The sequence below is a fragment of the Mytilus galloprovincialis genome, chromosome 5 (assembly GCF_965363235.1).
Source record: "Mytilus galloprovincialis chromosome 5, xbMytGall1.hap1.1, whole genome shotgun sequence".
Lineage (NCBI taxonomy): Eukaryota > Metazoa > Mollusca > Bivalvia > Mytilida > Mytilidae > Mytilus > Mytilus galloprovincialis.
This window is the reverse complement of record NC_134842.1, coordinates 17,068,876-17,083,453: the sequence shown is the minus strand read 5'-3', so window position 1 is coordinate 17,083,453 and position 14,578 is coordinate 17,068,876. Positions and strand designations below refer to the sequence as shown.

The 14,578-nt window shown below is 32.4% G+C and overlaps 1 pseudogene; it reads left to right on the top strand.

The window, feature by feature from the left end:
* LOC143077013 (polypeptide N-acetylgalactosaminyltransferase 1-like) overlaps positions 1-13,512 on the top strand; it is a 29,494-nt pseudogene extending 15,982 nt beyond the window's left edge.
* The last annotated feature ends 1,066 nt before the right edge of the window (positions 13,513-14,578 follow it).

The following is a 14,578-nucleotide window of genomic DNA, read 5'->3' as shown; positions in this document are numbered from 1 at the left end:
TTTAAGGTACATCTCTCTAAACAGAGAAAGCACGCCCAACCGGTAATTTTACAGAGAAAACAACACCCACCGGTCATTAACATGTACAAGTCAAGTCCGTTAAAGACCGATTTTCTGGTCCGTTTTGTTCTGTTAATGACCGATGGAATTTGATACTAAAGAATAAAGAATGTCATATGGCCCCTTTTTATCCAATAAAAGAATCTAATTCTTAACCGATATGAAATACTTATTAATTATGGACTTTTGACAGGTCAATGCGTTATATATGGACCTGCTCAGATTATATTGACCGAGGACGAAGTCCTGGAAATAACAGGTCCATATATAACGTATTGACTGAGTGAAATTCCTTAATTTATATATTATATATGTAAATAATGTATTAGGAAAATGGCGTTCAATGTTCATCTGTGTACTTTTGAATTGTATTTTGCAAGAATTTTAACATGTTAATAAAAATATCAATATTCTTTGAATAACTTCATAGCTTGTTGCGTTAGCTTTCTTGTATTCTTAGCAACTGCATTTAAAATAAAATTCTTGATATTTCCTTCTGATAAACACATTTTCCTTTCGTGTGCTGCGGTGCTTCCTCCATGGTTCTTATGTGAGACGTCATGCCGTCATAAATCTAAATTTAGCAAGATTTTTTATATTGACCGTCAATATACCTATAACTAGAAATATAGCGTCAATATACTTAAAGATAGAGACAAGGCTTCGGATACATAAAATAACCTTTGAAACGCGTGATCGTTATATCCAATGAAAACAGGAGAATGCTACACCATATGTAAAATTGACTGGTATCTCACTAGCTTTACTATAATGGTGAATGACAGTCACATGGAAGTCAATATAGACTGGTATCACATATGATTTTATTTTCTTGTTTTTCACTGGGTTATTTTGTCACGTTTTTTCCAATATATATTTTGTATTTTTTCACTCTTTTGAAATATTGACTCGACGTTACAATTTTTAAATGATATTGACTCCGTGTTACCTAAAATAGTATCATGGAGTCAATATCATTTCCAAAAAAAGTAACATCTAGTAAACTTACACTATTAACATATGTAATATATAGATTAAGGACTTTCACTCAGTCAGTCAATACGGTATTTATGGACCTCAGTCATTATAATATGAACAGGTCCATATATAACGTATAGACCTCGTCAAAACCATAATTGATAAAATGATAGTCATGTCAGTCGCTAGACATTTGAATGAAATCTAATATTAAACATGGTGGTAATCAACTAAGTCGACTCATGGTTTGACGTACTTGTACAAACATCGGTATGGAAACTTTTAAAATCGCCTTTTTACTGTTATTCACCTGCCGTATAATCCCAGAAGTAAAGCATTATTCGTTTATCCCGGAAGGCAACAACGTAAAACTGGCAATGACATTGATTAGAACTAATTTAGGGTAGTACCCTTTAAGTTAGGATGTGTGAGAGTAGGTGATGTGAAGTACCGTTAAAGTTAACGCTGTAAGCTTGGGTTGTGTATAGTACCGTTTAAGTTAACGCTATGATATTTGCTGGTGTGTAGTATCGTTTAAGTTATCGCTGTGAGATTAGATGGTGTGAAGTACTGTTTAGGTTAATGCTTTGAAATGGGGGTACAGTTAAAAGAGTTTAATTTCATAGCTGCAAACCTCCAATCAGTAATTTTTCAAGAGGAGAAATGTCAGTGAAAGTGTTGCTTCCTTAGTGTATTGGTCATTTATTTGTATTTAATGAAATGTTTGCTTATTTTATAAATATGACCTAGATCCTTCGTTTTAGATAGTTCTAGGATTTAAGAATGAGTGACATTATTGTAAAAATAATATATACAGTACGAAACTGGCATGATTGGTAATTTGTAATTACACACAGAGAATAAATTTGATTATTTTTAACCCTTGTCCTTTTTTTAGTCTAATTACACCTCTACTTGCTATACCTCAATAATAATAAAATACTTAGTCAATATCAACGTACATGGGTACTAGTTCAGAGGCTCTTCAACTACCCAAGGACGCATTGTTACATTTACTGATAGTGAAATATGATTATAAAATAATGATACGTTAACCCCTACCCCCACCCCCCACTATATGTATAATCTATTAAATCTGAATGCATATAGTCAATGTTTTATTTTCAGTTAGGAAGAATTCTTATTTTGTGTTTAAAAGTGTATTGATTGACTTTCAGGTTACAACCCTTGCTTACAGAGGTTAAGAAGGACAGAAAAACAATAGCTATGGCAGTACTTGACTATGTAAATGCAGAAAACTTTGAATATTATTTCTACGAGAGTCATTTGCCTCGCTATGGGTTTGAATGGAAACTTGGGTTTTTTGAAACTTTCTTCAGAAAAGATCAGATTGGAGCTACAGAGGAAGACGCTAGACCGTATGTTAATATTCAATAATAAGAAACATAACAAGTATTATTAGAATAAAACTAGAACTATATCTAAAATGGAAAATAGTATTGAAAATAACACTTTATACATTTCATGCGTTCATAGGGCTTTTCTCTTAAGGTATTCGGCCCATAATTAGCCAATATACAAGAATCGAAACAGTTGAAGAGCTATATGACCAAATTGACCCTATAAAAATGATAGCCAAACCAACCAGCAGCAGAGGTATCGTGCCAGTGCTGTTATCCAATATAAATACATCAAAAGTACATTCTTTGGTATGAAGTTAAGTGACAACTATATGATTTTTTGATTACAGACAGATCATTCATTTTTTATCCAGGCCGGCTTAATAATTTCGCACGGCTTATTTCATTATCTCAATTCTGTACACAATTAATTTCGGCGTTGCTGTAGGCAGCATATTCTTTTTCATCTTGTCTTGAACAAAATCGTTTATTTTCAGTTCATACGAGTCATATCTTCCTGTCACTCCCCCCTAAATTTCCACTTCTAAGAAAATCGCATTATTAAAACACCAGGAGTAAAACCATTAACCTTTATTTACAATTGTTTTCTGATTTTGATATTTCAGTGGTACGGTAATGGTTGGTGCTGCGTATGCCGTGGACAGTAAATATTTTGGTGAGATAGGTACTTACGATGAAGGCATGTATATATGGGGTGGTGAAAATCTGGAAATGTCTTGGAGGGTATGTACTTATTATTAATGTAAATTGTATATATATACATTAACTTTTTAAACATTACAAGACAACATGACTTAAACAATTGAACAGAAATTAGTTGTTATGCTGTCTGAGTGACATCTAGACCATATTTACTAAAAGTAGTTTTGGACGACATACATCGTTGTATGATCACCTCGGGAAAGGGGGAACTAACTCCTTTTGTGGTATGGGCGAGAAGCTGAAATATCCAATGCCTCACACCTTTCATATATTTTGAATAATGAAAATGTAAACCATATCACATTTATGACACACATATATCAATAACTACCATGATTATGACAATTCATGCTGATATCATATACCACTTTCGAGTTATGTCCTTCGCCGGAAGAGTTCGTCAATTATCCTCGCCTATATGGAAATGAAACGAACTCGAAATTGGTATAAAAGATTCGACAAATATCGACTAAGGTTTTAAGTTATTTGAATTTGTAAACAATTTTTTTTTAAATCGACATATGATTAGTTTCAGCTACCCATGATTCAATCAACAACCTTTCCATAAATTTCGATTAAGTCCCCTGTCGATCTAAAGTGATCTATTCCAGCGGCTTATCTCTACCACTTAATTTGTAATGAGTGGTAGAGATAAGCCGCTGGAATAGGTCACTTGAGATCGACAGGGATTACCTGTAATATAACAACAATTACATTTATATATTCAAGTAATTTTCAGCAAGCCAAATAGGGTTACGATCTAATCTAAGATGCATGATTTTTTTATTAATTGTTAGTGGCTTTAAACTAGCACTAGCTGTCAAATAACTACGAGTACTCTCAGGTCTGTTCCTAGTGTCTTTTTATTGTTGGGATGTAGAGGAACCCGGCAACCTCCACTTGTATTTTTGTGCATCTGATGAGTTAAGCCTTTTTCAACTGATTTGTATAGTTCGATCTTATGTTGTACTGTTATACCACTGTCCCATGTAAGTGGGGGGGGGGGGGTGGGGGGGGCGGTGATTTCACTAACATGTTTAACACCGCCACATTATGTATGTATGTGCCTGTCCCATGTCAGGAGCCTGTATTATAGTGGTTGTCGTCTGTATATGTTCTTTTTTTTTTATATATAAATAAGGCCGTTAGTTTTCTCGTTTAAACTGTTTGACATTGTTATTTCGGGGCCTTTCATAGCGGACCATGCGGTATGGGCTTTGCTCATTGTTGAAGGTCGTATGGTGACTTATAGTTGTTAAGTTCTGTGTTAGTTTGGTCTCTAATGGACTGTTGTTTCATTGACAATCATACCACATCTTCTTTTTATATTATGATGCACTGTACAACAAGTATTATTATTATTACTTGAAAATAAAATATATCAATAAATAAATATAGTTTGTATAATTAAGATTTTCAAAATGTAAAACATTTGAAAAAATGCGTATGTGAAAGTGTAATTTTTTTTCATTATGCACGGTTTGGATTTATCTGGTGTGTTAAGAAATTGACTACCAAAGTGGTGAAGAGGGAAAGTTTGTGACAAGAAACACAGCCATGAACACCCAGACTTTCGGTTGTGCTACGGGATGTTTTTCGAAACATAAATGTTTTCAGAATGTTTACTCTGGGGGTGGGATCAGTGTGAAGGGGGGGGGGTGTAGACTTCCTTAATACTATAAAGTTAAATTTATGCTTGAATATGTCCATTTTTTTGCTAGTTATTATGTGAATTGGTAGGGAAAAAAAACTTTACTTGTTAAATAAAAAACCCGGTAATTTTTCACAGCCAAAAGTCGGGGTGTTCATGGCTGTGTGTCTGTCCATAAGTTTTCCCTTCTTCGTCACTTTGGTTGTAAATTTTTTAACACACCTCATGAAAGAAAACCAAAATGGAAAAAAGGTCACGCTTTCACATATGCAAATTTTAAATGTTGTGCAGTTGTAGAATCTTAATTATACAAAAAAGGTAGGGTACCGGAAACCCAACGGCACCCTCTATCAATTGAGTATTGAAATGCACCCTCTCTCGGGTCCCTTTGACCCGAAGATGTCTATGTTAAACGCAAAAAAAATATAGATAAGTTAAGATTGATCAACTATCAGCATGGATTTGTTTACTTCATTTTACAGATCATTACGTTCTAAATTTGGCGAAAAGAATAAAGGCCATCTTTTTAGTTTTGTCTTTTATGTTATCTAGTTTTTGTTTCTTTATTTTTAGAGGTACCAATCTGTATGTGTCGCATATCTTGTCGACACCAAGTATTTTCAACTCTGCATTGCTGAGGGTTATTCAAACATTAGAGTCGATAAATTCATTCATCTTAAAAGCGATTCCCTGAAGTCCGCAAAAAAGATTTCCTTTGCGGCCTTTTTAGCTCACCTTTCCTAAAAGGAAACGCGAGCTTTTGCCATCACTTGGCGTTCGTCGTCGTCCGTCGTCGTCGTCGTCGTCGTCGTCGTCGTCGTCGTCGTAAACTATTTCAAAGATCTTCTCCTCTGAAACTACTGAACCAATTACAACCAAACTTTAGCTCAATGATCCTTAGGGTATCTAGAATACAGATTGTGTTTTATTTTCCATTTTGTGAAAAAATATGGCCGCCATGGCTAAAAATAGAACATGGAGGTAAAATGCAGTTTTTGTCTTATATCTCAAAAACGAAAGCGTTTAGAGCAAATCTGACATGGGGTAAAAATGTTTATAATTTTCAGATGAATCAAACAACCCATTGTTGGGTTGCTGCCACTAAATTGGTAATTTTAAGGAAATTTTGCAGTTTTTGGTCATTATCTTGAATATTATTATAGATAAAGATAAACTGCAAACAGCAAAAATGATTAGCAAAGTAAGATCTACAAATAAGTTAATATGACCAAAATTGTCAATTGACCCTTAAGGGGTTATTGTCCTTTAATGACAATTTTTCACAATTTGTTCATCATATTTGCTAACTTTAAAAAATCTTCTCCTCTAAAACTACTCAACCAAACTTCAACTGAATGATCAGTAGGATGTATAAAATAAAGTTTGTGTTTTATTTTCTATTTCGTTAGAAAACATAGCCGTCATGGCTAAAATAGAACACAGGGTAAAATGCAGTTTTTGGCTTATATCTCAAAAACTCCAGCATTTAGAGCAAATAAGACAAGAAGTTAAAGTATTTTTTAGGTCAAGGTCTACCTGTACGGAAATTTTCTGCCGAATTGGGTAACTGTTTTTTCAGGTATAATGCCCCTGAATTGATGATTTTAAAGAAATTTGCAGTTTTTGGTTATTATATTGAATATCATCATCGAAACAGATAAACTGTTAATAGCAAAACTGTTAAGCAAAGTAAGATCTACAAATAAGTCAATTTGACCAAAATTGTCAATTCACCCCTTAAGGAGTTATTGCCCTTTAAAGACTTTTTTCACAATTTGTTCATCATGTTGACCTACTTTAAAAAATCTTCTGACCTTTGAAACTGCTGTAACAAATTCAGCCAAACTTAGGCTAAACGAGTTTCAGAGTATCTATTATAAATTTTATATTTTATTTCCTTGTATGTCAAGAAATATAGCTCCTATGGCTAAAATAGAACACAGGAGAACATTTTATTTGTTTTGCTTTGAAGAAAATAGGACGATTCAAAGAACATTTAAATAAATTGAAAAGCCAAAATAATCATTGATGAGAGATTTAACCAAAAAAGTTAAGGTGAGCGATTCAGACTCTTGAGAGCCTCTTGTTTTATTATTACAATCGATGTTGCTGATGAATTTGCGGTGATTTTTTGCCGCTATTTATAGATTTGTCTTATGGTATAATGCAATAGTCTTGTGGTACGATGAAATAGTCTTATCGTATGATGAAATGATCTTATAGTGTAATCAAATAGTCTGCTGGTATATAGAGGACACTTCGTGATATAAGAATTGTTAGCTTGATAATAAAATATGTCTTTATTAGATAGTTATATGACATAATAGTATGAAACAATTGTTTTATTTTATATCGAGATGATTGTATAGTATAGAAATGTATCGTTATAATATACTGAGGTGACAACTTAGTATGAAATAGTTGCTTAATGTTATATTAAGATATCTTTGTAGTATAAAATGTATCTTTTTGTCATAGCAATATCACATAAATATTTAGTAAAATGACAAATCAGTATCAGTATGAAAACGTAGCTCCATGCTATATCCCGATGTCTTCATGGTATGAATGTTATCTTCGTAACACAGTGAAATGACAGAGTAGTATGAAAAGGTAACTCCATGTTATATCAAAGTGTCTTTATAGTATATACATGTATATTAGTAATATAGCGAATTGACGGGGTATTATAGTCAAATGACCTTATAGTATATACATGTATCTTAGTGATATAGCGAATTGACATAGTATTATAGTCAAATGTCTTTAAAGTATATAAATGTATCTTAGTGATATAACGAATTGACAGAGTATTATAGTCAAATGTCTTTATAGTATATAAATGTATCTTAGTGATATAACGAATTGACAGAGTATTATAGTCAAATGTCTTTATAGTATATAAATGTATCTAAGTGATATAACGAATTGACAGAGTATTATAGTCAAATGTCTTTATAGTATATACATGTATCTTAGTGATATAACGAATTGACAGAGTATTATAGTCAAATGTCTTTACAGTATATACATGTATCTTAGTGATATAACGAATTGACGGGGTATTATAGTCAAATGTTTTTATAGTATATAAATGTATCTTAGTGATATAACGAATTGACAGAGTATTATAGTCAAATGTCTTTATGGTATATTAATGTATCTTAGTGATATAGCGAATTGACAAAGTATTATAGTCAAATGTCTTCATAGTATATACATGTATCTTAGTGATATAACGAATTGAAACTGTATTATAGTCAAATGTCTTTATGGTATATTAATGTATCTTAGTGATATAGCGAATTGACAAAGTATTATAGTCAAATGTCTTTATAGTATATACATGTATCTTAGTGATATAGCGAATTGACATAGTATTATAGTCAAATGTCTTTATAGTATATAAATGTATCTTAGTGATATAGCGAATTGACATAGTATTATAGTCAAATGTATTTAAAGTATAGAACATTTTCTTCATGATATATCTCTAACCTTAATGCCATGGTTATTCTTATCATAAGGCAGCTGTGGCGTTCCATTCCCCCCGAGCATTTTTTGTTGTATCATGTTGATGAATTGCCGTCTCATTTTCGCATTAGATACATTTCTTTTTATTCTGATCAATATCAGATTAAAATACAATTACTGTAATGATAATTTTTTTTGCATCTGTTAAATTTAATTATTTTCTTTACCTTTTTTTAAAATTTCATTCTGGTTTTTAACTAAGGTCTGGATGTGTGGTGGACGTCTTATTCACATTCCCTGCTCTCATATAGGACACATACCACGTTCACAGCCATACAGTTTTTCCCGGTGGTAGAAGGTATGTCGAGGTTTACAATTATAAACGGGCAGTAGAAGTGTGGATGGAACCGAAACACAGACGATTTGTTTATGATAGTTACCCAGAAATGGCGGTATGATACAGTTTAAACTATTGCAGCTATATAGTTAACTAATCGTGCACATATATTTCTATAATTCGTATAAGTTGACGGTAAAATTACAGATCCACAAAATATTTACAAAATCAATATACGATCTAAAAATCAACGATTCATATTAGAATTATTTTATTTACTCTTATCTACATACAAAGATATTACATTGTGTTTTACAACACAAAAAAGAGGCTAATGTTGAAATTAGACATACCGCATTCTGTTAAGGTAAAATCAGTCCTTACTTAACATTGCTCGGTGAAACACGAAATGTTGCGTTTATTATGAAACTTCTTTCTTCCATTTTTATTGATTTTTTTTGTATTCTTTAAGGTCAAGGAATAGTAAATGAGCTTTGCCGCACATTTTGGTAAAACTTTGCATACAAAGTCGGTTCGTTGAACTGTAACTGAAAATCGAAAACAATATGCAATTATTGTTTTTATTCTCTGAAATATAACTAATTGAATTCTTTCAAAATTGGTGAACATTTGTATAGAAAGCACATAAAATCGGCGTAAAACGTTCTTAAGGTAGCACAATACAAAGATTTTATAACTCCAACTCCCAAGTTTTAAAATGCTGTAACTTTCTTAATAATGCTTGAAAATTTAGATTAGTGGTAGTTTTGAATAGCTAACAGATTACTCTTTCTAATTAATGCAATGTTAGTATTATGCAACAATTATGTAACCAATTAGAATGTTAACTGTGTCTAAAATATTTTTCACCAAATTTCCACTTTCAAATGAAATTAGCTTCTGCATAGGTATCCCTAGAGGGTTGATTTTACTATATGTTGTTCCTATGGCCATTATCTACAAAATGGTGTCTCAGATTTCAGATAGAATGTAAAGAACAAATTTTACACCTAATTAAACATTATCTTCTTCCATGTGGTTAGGATGTTTACACTAATTAGAGATTTATGAGAGAATGGAACACCATATAGACAATCTGAGACACCCTTTTGAAGCCCATGATGTGTTGGTTAAGATTTTGTTAAAATTTTCTGTATAGTTAAAGAGATGATAGAGCTAAATTCATTCGAGTGAACTTACCCAGATTTTGCCGTTAATTACATAATAATTGATTACATAATGATTGCATAATACAAATATTTCATTCACTTAAAAGAGTAATCTTTTATCTATCTATATATACCTCTTTTTTTATTTCCTATGCATTCATAAGAAAGTTACAGAATTTCAAAGGTTAGTGATTGGAAGTAAAAAAATCTTTGTATTGTGCTACCTTAAATTTGTCGAAAATCATCAAATCTCCAATTTCAAGTCCATATATGGATTTTTCTTACAAAAAATATGTTGATACATGAATTTCTGTAAACGAGCCAAAATCTGTGCATTCACAGCCCGTTTACAGTATCTTGACCTTAAGTATTTCTTTATTTATCGCTAGACTATTGACGCTGGGGATTTATCAGAACGATTCAAGCTGAAGGAGAAATCACAGTGTAAAAATTTTACTTGGTTTTTGACAACTATCTGGCCGGAATTATTCATCTTTGATGATAATGTTTTTGCTTGGGGATCAGTAAGTATTAGCCAGATGGCAGACAATTTTTTAAACAATCAGAACACTTCAGAAAGAAATACGAATCTTTTGCAATGACACAAAAATTAAAAGACAAACGAAAACAGCAAAACATTACACAGAAAAGATTGATGAACGCAACCCCTCCCCCCCATAAATAACCCAAACAAACAAACTGTAGTGCCCTTGTCTAACCAAGCATGAAAATACCTGTATTGTTCTATTCAAATTTGCCGAATATTATAAAATTCCGAAATCATTATAAATTAATTGATTGATTGTTGGGTTTTAACGTTCAGTGGCAAATATTTCATGAATGTTCAGGGCGATATTCAAGGAATGTTTCTCCCTTATGAATAGATCAGATTCCTTGACCGGGTTGTACTTTACTTTTGGTTCTTTTTTGTTTTATCAGCCCTTCATCGCTTATAAAAAAAATTGGACTTGTGTTATATATGTTGCCTCTATCACTAAAAAGGCACTTATGGTCGAATAAAGTTAACGGTACCAATTTTCTTGCACCAGATGCGCATTTCGACAATACATGTCTCTTCAGTGATGCTCGTGGCCAAAATATCTGTCAATTTTGAACACCGTGTAGCGTGAAAATAAGCACGGTAACCCATTCTTTTTATTATTATTTTTAAAAAAGCATTATAAAAACTACATTTTGGCAAATTATTAAAAAAAATGTATGGACTATAATTTAGACACCCCATCTACCTTAAATATTTTCGTTCTTCTTAGAAAATAAATTAAATTTTGTAAAACAAAAAAGTCAAAAACATTACATTAGTTATAATATGATCTGATTCATATTTTAAAATTGAAATTAAAAAAAAACAAAAAAACATTTGTATGGCGTAGTGTACAATGTTATTAATGATTTTGTTTAAATAAATATATAACTATAATTAGTTAGTGTCACTTACTTCTTTTGTAGGCACGGAATATACAAAACAATCAATGTTTAGACAATCATAGTTATCTATATCCAGCACCAGAAGCACTTTATCTGGAAATATGTCATTACAAACTGGAAACTCAGGTAATCATGTTGATATTTTCCTAATTCATCCTTTAACTTGCAGAGATATTCCTGAATCGTGTTTTATCAGAACAAACTATTATATGCAGTAAATGCAGGTTATCAATAATTTGGTTCCAATGTAATGTTTTCTTAACGTTTTGATTTGACAATACCAGATCAAAAAAAAATATATTAACTTATATGAAGTTCTGAACGGGTTTTATAGAATAGAGAATTACAGACATGAACTATAACGAATAGAGGAAAATAGGACAATAACATTAAGAATATAGAGAATAATTGGATTACCATTTGATATTTAGGGGGGAAAGGGGGGGGGTGAGGAGTTTTAAGCAAAAAAAAAGTCAGGATGAGACACTTGGAAAAAAAAAAGTCAGGACGACAATTTAGGTAAAAAAAAGTCAGGAAAACTAAAAAAAAGAAGGCAGGACCGAACAGAGTGAAAAATAAAAAGGCAGGACAGAGATTACAGCTAAAAAAATGCAGGATAAAATTTTTCATGCCGTCCGTTTGATTGACATTGATGGAATATCTATATATATGTCACATATGGCTACGGGATATATAATTTTGTTACTTATGTGTCAAGTGTTAAAACTGTTATAAGACCCTTTCCTGTTGTTTAAACCCATACATTGACCTTCTGAGTTAATTTTTTTTGTCGTTAGGTTACTGTTTAATATATATATATATATTAAATACGTCCTCCTCTTTAAATTAAGGGTTTTTCATGGACCAAAGAGAAGCTACTTCGAACAACTTTACAGTGTGTGGTTGTGAAAGACATGCATGAAGGTACCAGACCGGTGTTAGAAGGCTGTATTATAGGTCCTCGTGATAAATGGGACCATAAAAAGGTCTGTGTTTTAATGTTAAAAGACTGTGCTATATGTATAATCATGGTTTGCCTGGTTTCCAGAGCTCGAGGCACCTATCAGGCGAAAGGTTATATATAAAAATCATAAGATGTGGTATGATTGCCAATGAGACAACTCTCCACAAGAGACCAAATGACAAAGAAATATATAGTTTGATCATTTCATTGACCTTGTTGATGCATTTTGCTCTGCTTTGTCATTCTGGCATTAGATTTGATGCATGAGGGTGTGGATGGGGTTTACCAAATAGAGAATAATTGACAAAAATGGAAAGAATAGAGAAAAATGAGGTGCAAAAAATAGATAAAAAATTACCTACATGGTATGCATCACTTGCTTTACCTTGTTTGTAATTAACAGGACTAACTGCAATGTAAAATACGTATTTTAGAAACGTCCTTTAGATACATTTCCCAAAATGACGATGATTACAAGGTCTTAAATTGTATAGTATAAAAATGAATTAACTAGTTTCTTTGTTGTATACGACGAAATGCCAAACTTGTGTGTTTATGAGCAAATGTTAAATATAAAAGTATGATTAGTGATTAGACAACTATCCAGTAGAGACCGAATGACGTAGATGTAAGCATCTACCTCGGGTCACCATACACTCTTTAGCATTACCGGGTTTATACGATTGTTAATACGTTTATGTATCATATACAAACAACTAATATAATAGCATTATTTAAGCTTAACGAATAAAACGGAAACAATTATGACAAACGGCAACAAGCGACAACCCCTGGACTACATGCTCCTGGCTTAGGGCAGCCATACATAGAATGTGGCGTGTTATGTATGTTTTTTAGAGCTCAAACAGTCCTTATATTTGTATCTCAATATGTATGCCTAGCTTCGTAGAAAGGAGTGGTTATAATTATTTGACACCATCACGTGACCGATACGATGTTTGGGGGATGGACTCGTGCACAAGCGACATGTTATTACGGTCTAGGACCTTTAGATAGAACTGTAGTCCTTGTTTGTAGTATCCTGTTCCCGATTGTGATATTTTGTCTGACTGGGAGTGCGCATGGTGTTTTTACATCCATCGCTTATTAGCTTCGTGTTTACTGAATATTTTAGTACAGCGGGAAAGAGGGGGGTATATATATATAAGAGTACACATAATAAAGCTTTAAATCCTACTTTTATGTTTTTAATTGTTTTTTAGAGTGGATATCTCAAACATATCAAAAGTGGATTGTGTCTAGATCATGATGGTCAAGGTCCAATAATGCGAGCATGTAACAACCAGGTGGTCACACAAAATTGGCAGTTTAACCATTATAATTATTAATAGTCTCCAATTAACAGTGTTGTCTACTTTAAACAGTTATTTGTCTTACTTGTTTTTTGTCCATTTTTGATCTATGCATATATTATTTATGTAACATTAACATTTTATAAAAAGTTATCAAGATAGTTGTTCAGTCATATTTCATGACAATCAAACATCACTTCACGTTTGTATGTAACAAGTATCAGAATTTATTTAGCAACTGTGATCTGTTGTATTCTATGATGAAACTGATACTTGTATTTATTGTCCCCGTGTAACGCAATGTGGACATATAAATACCGGGCACCCGTCTTTCCGATCTTGTAAGCGCGCTCACGTGTGCAATTCTTGTCAAATGTTTAACAATATGTTAGGCAAGTTTGCAAATCAATGCCGATGAATTATTTTTAAAGGATATATACCGCTTAATAATATCAATCATATGGAAAATTGCTTTGTAATCGTCCATTTCTCGCTCGAATGATGGCTTTGTAATTCATATCAAAGGTTTATTTTAACAATGTCTCGAACGAGTTCGAAAGTCAGAGATGGTCAATTTTGTTTACAAGAAAAATCCCCCGCGGAATCGTCAATTATATAGAAATTTGCATTGTAAGTGGTCTCAATGCTTGGTGTAGGAATACTTCAACAGATGTAAGGATGCTTGTAGTGCGGATTCGTTGAGACCTAATAACTGTTAAGCTACTCCCAACAAAGTGTATGGTTTTTTTTTTAACCAATAAGTTAAATAATTTTCTTCTTTAACCAGTTGTGAACCTTAAAGGGAAACCTGACAGTGTCTGACAGTGTCTGACATTATTGAGATGATAGTGATAAAGTAAATCGAGGACATCAGCATACGCAGTAGATGGAGACCAAAGTGAATAATTCGAAATTTAATTTACCAAGTTCATTGGGTGTTAAACAAGAATTTCTCATGAAATGTATATATCATCTGCTAGCATTATTTTTGCCAGATGAACAAAACTCTTCTTCTGAAATGGTAATCTAACATAGTCATGAACTGGCACAATTTATCTGGAGTACGTTTCGATATAGAATACCTTACGATGTATAAAGCTTA